This window comes from Phocoena sinus, chromosome 13 (genome assembly GCF_008692025.1).
Source record: "Phocoena sinus isolate mPhoSin1 chromosome 13, mPhoSin1.pri, whole genome shotgun sequence".
Classification (NCBI taxonomy): Eukaryota; Metazoa; Chordata; class Mammalia; order Artiodactyla; family Phocoenidae; genus Phocoena; species Phocoena sinus.
In genome coordinates, this window is record NC_045775.1 from 54,721,982 (window position 1) to 54,733,228 (window position 11,247).

Sequence of the window (11,247 nt, forward strand, 5' to 3'; positions counted from 1 at the left end):
TGACAACACTAAGTTAACATTCATTTTTAGCCCTCATTTATAGCACCAGGAAAATATAGAAAAAACTTTACCTGAGCATTAGATGACCTAATTTCTTCTGTTCCTAGAAACACTGTACATTTTATAAGTAATCACTTCATAGTCATTTTCACACCCTTGGCTTACACTACACCAAAGAACATAGCTGAGTTTTTGGAAAGTACAGGATTTACAAATTTGGTCTTTAGTACTCACACACATCTATAAACATTATAACTAATGAAGCAAGAAATTATTGATACGTAAAATGAATGTTTATTGTGGAACAGTAATATTTCAAATGTTGGTTTTTAAAGAAATAATTTGGTTTAATTTTTGGATTTTTCTGTACTGTAAGTTGATAATGGTTTCTTGAAGTTTATTTTATAAAGATGATTCATTTTACTGTTTTATGGTACCAGTAGGATTCTAATGTTAAATTGGTTTATTGGATTGTATAAATGTTTACATTAGTATTTAAATAATGAAATATTTGAGAGTTTTTGCAGTCCAGGGGTAAATGTTTCTGCTGGCTTGATACCTAATACAGTTTCAAAAAAGAAGCAAATATGAATTCACTGCTTATATCTTTTCTTCATGGATGACCCCTTAGTGTCAGTACCAAATTTAAAAGGAGCTTCATTGTGGATAGAGCAAGAGAAATCAGAGATTCCCTTTTTTGGTGATCATAAAGATACAAAACAATTAACAGATATCCAAGAAACAGATATCCAAGAATGCATTCTAGCAAGATCTCTGAAGCATTGTGTCAGTGAAAATTTACTTAATACTGACTGATGAAACTAACAGGATTTGCAATGCAGTGAATGCTGAAACAGTCTTTACCAGCAATATAAGATTATCAGGATTTTGAATGTTAGAACATTATGTGATTATAGTTTTAATGCTTTGTCTCTTTGAATTAAATTTGTAACCATAAAGATGTGAAGCATAATTGTTTTGCATTTATTTACAGACTACAATTTCTGTCACAGTTCAGTAAATAGTCTTTCCCCTGTTAGTGCTACCCTCTCTTCTGGGACTCCCAGTGTGCTTCCTTACACTTCAAGGCTTTATTCTTATCCAAGCTATCCTTTGTCACCAACAGTATCACTTGTTAATGGCAGCCATGTTGGACAGCGGCTATATATCTCCAATCAGGCCTCATTCTTCTGAAGAAAATATTGTAAACAGGAGTATGAAACTTTCCTTGTAAAGCATGCAAATTAAAATACTGTTTTATTTTAGAATCAGGTTTGTACATTTGGTTTTAAAATGATAATTATATATCTATTTCAACAGAGTAAATATCAATCACAATTCAGAATAACCTACTGTTGTAAAACTTGTAAAAATGCTAAGTTTTAAAAGTTACTCAGTGATTTCTCTTGATAAAGGTATAACAAACTGCTGTTCTTTTTAAACTTTTGGGATTTTAAATAACTTCTGATTCCTGAGTGGTCAGTAGAACCCAGAAGTTTACATTAAATTTTTTCATTATAACTTTGCTAAATAGAGTTTCACAAGTATTAAAGCACTTGCAGACACTGGTTACACTAGATTTGATTACCAAGGATCACTATCTGTATTAGCAATTAGAACAATTATATAAACGGAAGCATCTAATTATTATGTAGGAAGTAATGAAGTGCAAAAAGATTAAGATGCAAATTTTATGCAGTACTAAAGAAAAAGCAATCTACCATTGTGGTCCTTGAAAATAACTATAAATATTTTAGTTAATAATTGTTTGTTGTAGAAATAATCATAATTTTCCTGTTAATGTATTTAAGGTTTTTATAAGTATGCTCCATTTGTGTTTTTGATATTCATTGTCTAGTTCTTTGAGTAATAAGTGTTATGGTTTTTAATGTTGAAATCACGTGTTGTTTAATTTTTGTACTTGAATTCAAATTCTTTGACGTTAAATATAGGATGCTTCTAAAAAAAAACAAAAAACCTTTGTTTTAAATAAAAGTTTGAGGCATCTCTCAGTACAGTGGGTTTTTAAAAAAATAAGAGCAGAGGGACTGGGGGATAGCTTGCTTAGGGCTAAAAGCCCACGGAGCAAATGCAGAGTCTCCCCCTGCTGGCTGGTAGGAGGGAGAGGTACGCATCCTGAAGGCTGCAACCCTGGCTGGCTGTGCTCCACCTAGGTGACCTTCATCTCGGAGGGCTCCCCCAACTGGGCGATGCTCCCAGTGATGCTCAACACGTGATCCCCAGACTAGCGGCAGAGGCCACACTTGGGAACTCGTTAGAAATGTAAATTCTCAGGCCCCACCCCAGTCCTACTAAAAGGCAACTCCAGGAGTGGGACCAGCAGTCTGCTTTAGCAAGTCCTCCAGGGGATTCTGATGCACCTCAAGTTTGAGAACCACTGGTCCGGAGATAGCGGTGTGGCCACCTCTGGGGGCCCTACTTTATGGCTTGGCTTCATGAGACTCGGCACCTCCTGCCTCATATCAGCCTCAGAACCACAGCATTTCAGAGGTACCTACTGCAGACCCCTTCCCCTTAAAATGAGAACAATGAAGTGCAAGGGTGTGGTTTGCCCAAGGCAATCCTGTCTGGGAATTCTTCCCCAAACCTCCCAAATTACACGAGAGGAAAAGAAGGCCAGTAAATGTGACCCTCCCGGGGTTCCTCAGACCTACCTGCTCCGGGTTTGGGGGCTCTGCCCAGCGTCTCCTGCGGGTCTGGCTCTCCCATGCCTGTGCCTGGAGGACTCGGATCTCTGGGCCCTTGGAACAGAGCCCCTCCCCTTCCCTTTTCTTCCTTTGAGCCATGTTCCATTCAGTCTTCTTTTGTGGTACGCAGGCCTCTCACTGTTGTGGCCTCTCCCGTTGCGGAGCACAGGCTCCGGACGCGCAGGCCCAGCAGCCATGGCTCACGTGCCCAGCCGCTCCGCGGCATGTGGGATCTTCCCGGACCAGGGCACGAACCGCGTCCCCTGCATCAGCAGGCGGACTCTCAACCACTGCGCCACCAGCGAAGCCCAGCCTTCTCCTTTTTGATCACACTGGTCCTGCTTGCCACTCGGAGATGGAACAGGAAGGGCCCAGCTGTGAAAGGATCACCACAGGATTTGGTTTTGGTCAGTCTCCAGCGTCTAAAGCTACTTGTCAATCAGAGAGAGAGAGGAAGTCACTAGAAAGACAGGAAACATTCAAAGATGAAAACGCGTCCCCCTCAAGCCTGGTCCTCGGGCACAGATGTCTCTGTAGATGAGCGCCTGGGTCTTTTTGGGGGGCTGGAATGAAGGGCGTGCTCTGCCTGTCTCTCCTCACAATGTTCACAAGCCTTGGTTTTCTAGAAGGGAGATGAGGGGAGGGAAAAAGGAGAAAAGAATAGCATCGGTATTAATATGAGTATGTTTGTTAACATCATCAGAGGGCTTGGGTCCCCAAGGGAAGATTATACCTTGAAGACACAGCTTTCTCTCGAAGATTGGAAAAAACAATCAGCCCCCTTTCTAAATGCTGCACTCAGCCACAGAGTGTCTTGATACCTCTCCACTTGTTATGGCCTTTGCAACAGGTCCAACGCTCCTGTTTCAGAACATCACCACACACACTCTTCCACCCCTTACCCAGTGCGCAGGGTGGGTAGTGGAGGGGACTTTATAAAAAGGAAAAGCTGTCCTTCTCACCAAATGTGGAGGAGTCATTTTTGCAGGAGGCTTTAATTGAATGCTGCAGCTGAAATTATTGAGGAAACACTGGGGGAAATCCTCCAGTAATAGGAAGACAATCCTTTTTCACGTTTGCCGTGAGAGCTCCACTCCCTCCAGCCCTCTTGGGAGGTGGGCTTTGCGCAAGCCTGTTCCATTCAGAGGGGCTTCAGCAGGTATTTGTAGCATGGCTGGACTTGGGAACTGGAATTAAAGGAAGAAAAGAGACGATCTTGCAGTGGTGTGGGAAAGGGAGCTCAGGGTATAAAAGGCACGTTCATTACAAACACACTCACACTCAAAGCTAATTCTGCTTTGTCTTCTGGATACCCCACCTCCTCATTCCAAGGAAGTGGCCAATCCTTATATTTCTTAGCCTCAAGAGCACTTGCTAAGTGGAAAGGTGGTGTTCCCAGAAGATCAACTCTTTTCCTGGCCTAAATGAAAGCTTTAATCTCCTTGAGGATATTCTATTACTCTGGAAGTGGGCAGTGTTTAGGGAAGGGAATGGGGGGTGAGCAGAAGGAGGAGGGAGATTCATGGGTTCATTGAGGATTGGGACCCACACTGTACTCTCTTAATGCCCCAGGGATACAGCAGGGCCTCTGGGAGGAGTGATGCACCTCAGGAGGCTAGATGGGGGTCTGGGGGTACCCATTTCACACAAAGTGGTTAAAAGAAATCAGGTGGCCTGGGCTTAAACTCAAGCTCTACCACTGGCTGGCTATGTGCCATGGGATAGCTGCTTCCCTTTATGTGCCTCAGTTTCCTCATCCATGAAAATTAAAATCACATATTCCAAAGCATTTATTGAACTATATGCTAGGTACTGCTCTAGGGGCTTGAGAGATAGAAATAAACAAATAAAGATCCTACCCTCTTAGAGCTTACATTCTACTGGGGGGAGGCAGACAGAAAACACTATTAGTATGTAAATCATATAGCCTAGAATGTACTATGGGAACAAAAGTAGAGCAGGGAAAAGGGATGGCGAGTGTAGGGGATGAGGCACAGAGGCAGGTGGTCAGGATAGGCCTCACTGAGAACATAATATTTGGCAAAGACTTAAAGCAGATGAGGGAGAACTGTGAGTTATCTGGGAAAAGTATGTTCTAGGCCAAAGAGCAGTTGGCTCATATGAAATTATTTTTGTAAAGCACTACTGAGTCCCTGTCACTTTAGTAACATTCCATAAACATTGTTGTTGCTGTTATTGTTATTATCATTTTCATGCCCAAGTGTGGTCCAGCAGCTACCAGATACCAGGTTGCCATGTGGGCTAGGAAAAGAGCATATCCACAGTAGCCAACTTGCCCTGAACTGGGGGGACCCCTCCAAATGTTTTGCTCTGTATAAGAGCCCCAAAACTTTTGCCTGACTCTAGAATGAAGGGAGGTATCCCTAATAATGATGAAGACTGAATTTCTCTCCAGCCCTGCCAAATGGGGACCCAGAGGCAGACTCTATGACGATTTAAAGAAAATAATGTAGCTTTCTAACCTGAGTTGATAAAGTAAGCTTCCTACCCATCCCAGAGGAGCATGGAAGGAGGCAGTAAAATGGAGAACAGTCTAGACACACAATAGGGCATGAAAGATCTAAAAATGTCTGAATGTTGCAGATTAAGTAAACATGACTTTAGTGAGGCATGGGACAAGAAAGGGGAAAAGACAAATAAGAGCTGGGGTCAGGAAGAAGAAAAATGTGTCCACAAGGATCATGTTGGAGGACATATCTGGAGATACTAGAAGGACAATGCATGTGACTCTACCAACAGGAGCAAGTCCTGAACATGTGACCAGAAAAACCAACCCCCCCAAAGGAGGTAGGAGCAATAGACAGTCAGAGGGGCTGCTGGTAATGGGGGCCAAGAGTGGCATGTGGCTCCAGGGAACCAAGTTTGCCCACAGTCAAAAATGTCTGGGCTCCACAGATCAGTGACCTTAAATGTGTCAGAATTCTGAAATGTTAAAATCCTGGAAAGGGCTCTACTGCTTATCTAATCTGACCCCATCCGTTTTATAAGTGAGGAAGCTGAGACTCAGAAGCATGAAACAGCTCGCCCAAAGTCACATTAAATTTGTCAGGACTCTCATTCACGGTGACAGAAACCCAACTCAAACCAATTCAATAAGCAAAAGGGAATGTATTGGCTGGTGTAACTATGGGAACCACGACTCGTCCCCACACCAGGACTGAGACAGAAATTTGGCTGTGAACAATTCTAGGATTTTGAGCAGAGACAAGATGAGAAATAGTATTCTGTGAAAATACAGGCAGGCATGGGACTCCCTGGAATTTATAAGACTTTTCCTGAAACTCCTTGTGTTTTATTTCCCAGAACAAAATAAATCAAACATCTACTTTGTGGAAGGTGGGAAACTGCTTGCAGCTCTAAATGGTACTTTTCTCCAAGGACTTCTCAGTAAGGGTCTAAAACAGAAGTTGTAAACTCATGACCCATGAACTAAATCAGATCTCCAGCTATGCATCATCTGACCCACATACTGGCTGTTTTTAAAAATTCATTTACTTAACAAATAAATGTTGAGCATTTTCTATGTCCCAGGTACTATTCTAGGCACTTGACATACAAAAGTGAACAAAACAAGACAAAAAAATCCTTGCCTTCATATACTTTGATCATAATGGTAGAAATGTGCAGATCAATCAATAAGTTTTCTAAATTATCTATTTAGAAGGTAGTAAATAGTATGGAGAAGAAAAAAACAGGGAAGGAGGAGACAGTATAAGGTGGGAGGGAGAGTGTGCTGTGGTCTTAAAGAGGGTGGTTGGGAAAAGCCGAGAGGGTGACATTTGGGCAAAGGTGTGGGAGAAGAAGAAACAAGCCTTGCAGGTGCCTAGAGGAAGAACATTCCAGGCAGAAAGGCCAGCAAGTGCAAAAACCTTGAAGCAGAAACATACCTAAGACATTTAGGAAACAGCAAAGATGTCTGTGTTTTGGTTTTTTAATCCGTATGAACTGCCAGCATTTAAAAAGTTGGGAGATTTTGGGGCTTCCCTGGTGGCGCAGTGGTTGAGAGTCCGCTTGCCGATGCAGGGGACGCGGGTTCGTGTCCTGGTCCGGGAAGATCCCACATGCCGTGGAGCGGCTGGGCCCGTGAGCCATGGCCACAGAGCCTGCGTGTCCGGAGCCTGTGCTCCGCAACGGGAGAGGCCACAACAGTGAGAGGCCCGTGTACCGCAAAAAAAAAAAAAAAAAGTTGGGAGATTTCACATCAACATCCAGATTCCCAGCTTTTCTTGAGAAAATATTCAGTTAGGATCTGGCAATGCTGGCTCCAAAGTATCCCATAAGAGAATGAGCTAGATCTGAGCAGCAGCTCTTCCCCTGTAATGGGGCAAGCTTACTCCCAGAGTCAGGGTAGTCCCCTCCCCACCCGAGTCCCTGCTCTCTGTTAGGCTCTCAGCTACTTCATTCATTTCAGTTGCCTCCTGGTCAGGCCCCTGCAGGCATTTAAGCTCTTGTAGCTACGTAGACCAGGCTACAGTCATAGGTAAACCCCGACAGCTCAGTGGCTTAATATAACAGAAGATTTATTTCTTGTTCACACAAAATCCAACAGGAGTAGAGTGATTCTTCCAGGCATCTATCCTTTGTGAAGTGACTCCAGGGGCCAACTTAGTTCCATCTTGTGGCTCTGCCGTTTCAACTTGTGGGAGCCTAAAGTGTTTTGACTTTTACAGCACATGCAACTGATGAGCCAGTGGGAGAGAAAGGCGAGAGGCATGAAGAGCATGGTGTTATGGAAACCGTGGTAAGAATCCGAAGAAAGAGAGAACATCTAAGTTGTCTTCCACTCCTGGATATAGTGTTGGATTTGGAGTAACTTGGGTTCTTTAGATTAGATAAAGCTCACTTGGGGTGAGCATGAGCAATATGCCTAAGTCCATAAAGTAAGGGGAAACCTCCCTGTGGGCTCTGGGATGTCTGTTCAAATCCCCAAAGCAAAAGCCACATGGCCATTCCTCTGCCCAAGCAGTGCTGAACCCAAGCCCACCAGGATGGACAGGACCTTCTGTCTGGCTCTGACAGTAGGGCCTGGGAGCCAACACTGGCCCCTCTGACCCCACAAAAAGAACAAAGCCCAAGGGCCTGGTGTGTTCGACTCAGCTTTACCTCTTCAATGACTGCTTGCAAAACAGCCCTTCCCTTCCGGAATCTCATTTATGTGCCTCTCACTCTCAAATCTTCACTGTTCCCCTTTTCTAAGCATGGCTCATAGTCAGGAGTGTCAAGGACTGAGGTCATTGGATGTGCTATTGATGACTTACGATAGGCCAGTTTTAATAGAAATTGTGGTTGCAGATAAATTGACTAGAGCCTGGATTCTGATAGGGAAGCATAGTCATGCTATAGGTTTTTGCAGTCAAGACATCGGGGTATGTTTTCAATGAGCTAGAAGAGAACAGGATCTTGAAGATGCCAGAAATAGGGAGATAATGGTTGATGGAGGTGGAGATGGGGAGTTACTGGTAAAATCAAGAACTCCAGAAAAGGTTAGCTTTGGGAACAAAAATAAGATGTGGCTTCTCTGAAAATATGTAGAAAGAATGAAGGAAAAAAGCAAAGGATGGATGACAATGCAGATCAAATTGAGAGAGTGGAGAGGAGAGCTGAAGCCTTGATCCCCTCAGTAAACTAGGTGTGGAGGTCATCTATGGGGGTGGGAGAGGTCAGAAGTTCTTTGAGAAAAATGAAAAGGATTTGGAACACCTGCCTTGAAGAATTCAATATAAAGTTAAGAGGAATAAAAAGGCTACTCTGACAACAAAATGACTTATGAATTGGAAAAACAAACATGCCTGGATAATGCATTGGGTACAGATTGATTTCCTCCAGAAAAGTCTTTACAGGTCTCTGCTGACCGTAGTGCTGGTTCGAACATCTAGCTGAATGTCTAAGTCTGATAGAAATCTTTGGCAGAATAACTAATGGCTGGGATAACTATTAGCCTGCACTTCTCAGTACTTAGAGAAATGAAATGCTCCACTCACAGTAAGCTGTTAAAATCCTAATTATTCCCTTGGAGACCAGCCATCCCCATTTCAGAAACTAGCTCCTTTACAAAGGAAAGAAATCTCTGTCTCTGTCTCTCTCTCTCTCTCTCACACACACACACACACACACACACACACACACACACATACACGCACACATACCCATTCATACACACCATGACTAAAATAAATGGATCTTCATTTCCTCATCTGGTTAGATACTCTAAGTCACTCCTTGACGTGCTGACATTCTGCTAACCCTATCATTGATTGTTCCAAACAAAGTAAGCTTTCTCCCAGCTCCAGTGACAGCAGCGGCTGTTTTTTGTGGGAAGATGCATTTATATCAACACCAGACAACTTTTACTCCTTCATCACACTGTGGCCCATTATAAACGAAAGGCCAGTTCCTTTCCTCCTGGGCTTTTGTGGAGAGACTGAGAAAATCATTTCCTGGGGAAATGAAAGCTGAAAGCTCTGGCAGGGAGGGAGATAGGTCTGCAGAGAGGCATTGGAAAAGGTTGGCAGGGGGAGAGACGTAAGAGACTGATGCCAGAAACAAGGTACTGAATGATGACAGCACCTTCTTCCAAGCCTTAAAGGGCTTCTCCGTGGGCTCAGGCTTTTCAGCAAATAGCAGCCTGTGTGAAACAGCAAAGAGAGTTGCCTTTACTTGGTCCTAAGAACAAAGACTGAGTAACACAGCCTGCGAAACCCCAGGTCAACCAGAAGCCTCATGGCAGGTTGCCCAAGGGGGAACCCAAGAACAGAGTGCAGGTTGGAGGAGGTTTGGGAAGCAGAGCCATGCTTTAACCAAAAGGTGAACAACAATAGAAGGAAGGGGAATGAAAGCCCTCCTATGTGGTCATTCCTGCACAGAAGATTGAATTAATTAAATTAAAGGCTCCAGTAATACTCTACAAAATTTAGAATTTGCAGCATTTTGTTATTTGGGAACTGGTGTTAGATTGCGGTTAGACGTGTAGTTTAGTATATACAGATCATATGTGTTATAATTATTATGAATCCACTGATGGTAAAAAGAAAGAAAGAAAGAAAAAGAAAGGAAGGAAGGAAGAAAGGAAGACAAAAAAAGAAGGAACCAGCAGGGCTATAAGGAGGGAAGCTGCTATGGGGACATACTGATGGACAGTTAAAGAGTACAAAGAATGTGGAATTAAATGAATAGAATGGGGCTACCCCTGGGAGATAAACAACTGAGTTGAAGCACAACCAGACAGGTCATATATTGTGTTCTTTCCCAAGGCTGGCTGTTCTTTAATTGTGCTGTTTATCTCTTAAGAACACTTCGGTATTTGCAAAGTCAACTTCTGACCTGAGAACTGAAGAACTGTAAGTCCACTTACAGCCCCCCGATTGCTGTAGACCCCTTGGTGCAGAAGTAAAGGCCCTCCATGGATTGGTCTTAGCCTACCTTTCCAAACTAAGGCATAGAAGAGCTAGTTGGTAGGGCATTAGGTTGGGAAAAGATGAGTTAACATGGGCCTCTCTAATACCATGTTGGTAACTGATAGAAATTACTGGTTGCCTAAAACTGAGTGAGAGGGTGGGTGGGTGAGCTTGCCCATGGGTCCAGGCATTGTCCCACCTCCTCTGCTGCCCTCTCCACTTCCTCCCTCCTTCACTCTCACCCCATTTCCAAGGCATCCAGTTGCACTCTGGAGGTGCTTACCATCACATCCAAAACTAGGCTTGCAGCTCTTCGACATCCTCCAGATTACTACCCCCTTTCCTTCCACTTTCTGCCCCACTCCCCAGACAAATCCACCAAGAAATTATGGCATTATTTGTCACAGCAAAACACAGCAGAGACACCTTCATGCTAATCATCATGGGAATTGGTTAAAAAAATTATAGCAGCATATTATGGAGTACCATACCGGCATAGAAAGGGGAAAGCACTGTGTAAATTGATGGGGAAATGTCCATAATATATTGCTGAGTTTTTTCTTAGAAAGCAAATTTGCTTACATGAAATTTCTAAAAATCTTATATGCTCTAGTATAATGTTATAAGTCATAATTCTAGTTATTACTTTAAAATTTATATCTCAGAAATAACTAAATTTCCTTGTCAATTGCATTATTATGAACTTTCATCGAATCTTTAACCGCGGTCATTTTTAAGTCTTTTGTCATTTACGGACAGTTCTGGATGTACTCTGACGCTTTTGCAAAAATGTTCCTATAAAAGGGTTTCATCTTCAAGGAATTCATGGAAAAGACTCTGACAAGTACAGGTTTCTGGTATACTGCTGAACTGAATGAATAAGCGTTTTCAGAACTCTAACGGAAAACTGATCAATTCATAAAAGTGCTAACAAAAGATCAAGATGAAAAAAAATTAATTACATGGGACTGAATGAACTGATGATTATAATTTTTGTGACTTTCTGTTTGAATAATAATAAAAAAAAATCCCACAAGGACTCAGAGGCAAAAAATATACAAATCAATTTTCACTGCAAAGTAAAGGAGCTGTTACAGTGGAGGATTACTGGACTGAATGTCAAT

At 42.7% G+C, this 11,247-nt stretch overlaps 1 protein-coding gene across 4 annotated transcripts in view; it reads right to left on the bottom strand.

Moving 5' to 3' along the window:
* LOC116764552 (insulinoma-associated protein 1-like) overlaps positions 1-11,247 on the bottom strand; it is a 33,458-nt gene that overhangs the window by 11,432 nt on the left and 10,779 nt on the right. For 2 of the 4 annotated variants that reach the window (XR_004352928.1, XR_004352926.1), the window contains exons 1-2: positions 3,671-11,098; positions 2,676-3,330 (exon numbers count right to left, since the gene is read on the bottom strand). The gene's annotated coding sequence lies outside the window, so the exon portion shown is untranslated. Of the gene's footprint in view, positions 1-2,675; positions 3,331-3,670 lie in introns of those variants that run through there. The other 2 variants (XR_004352929.1, XR_004352927.1) reach the window with 2 other exon arrangements.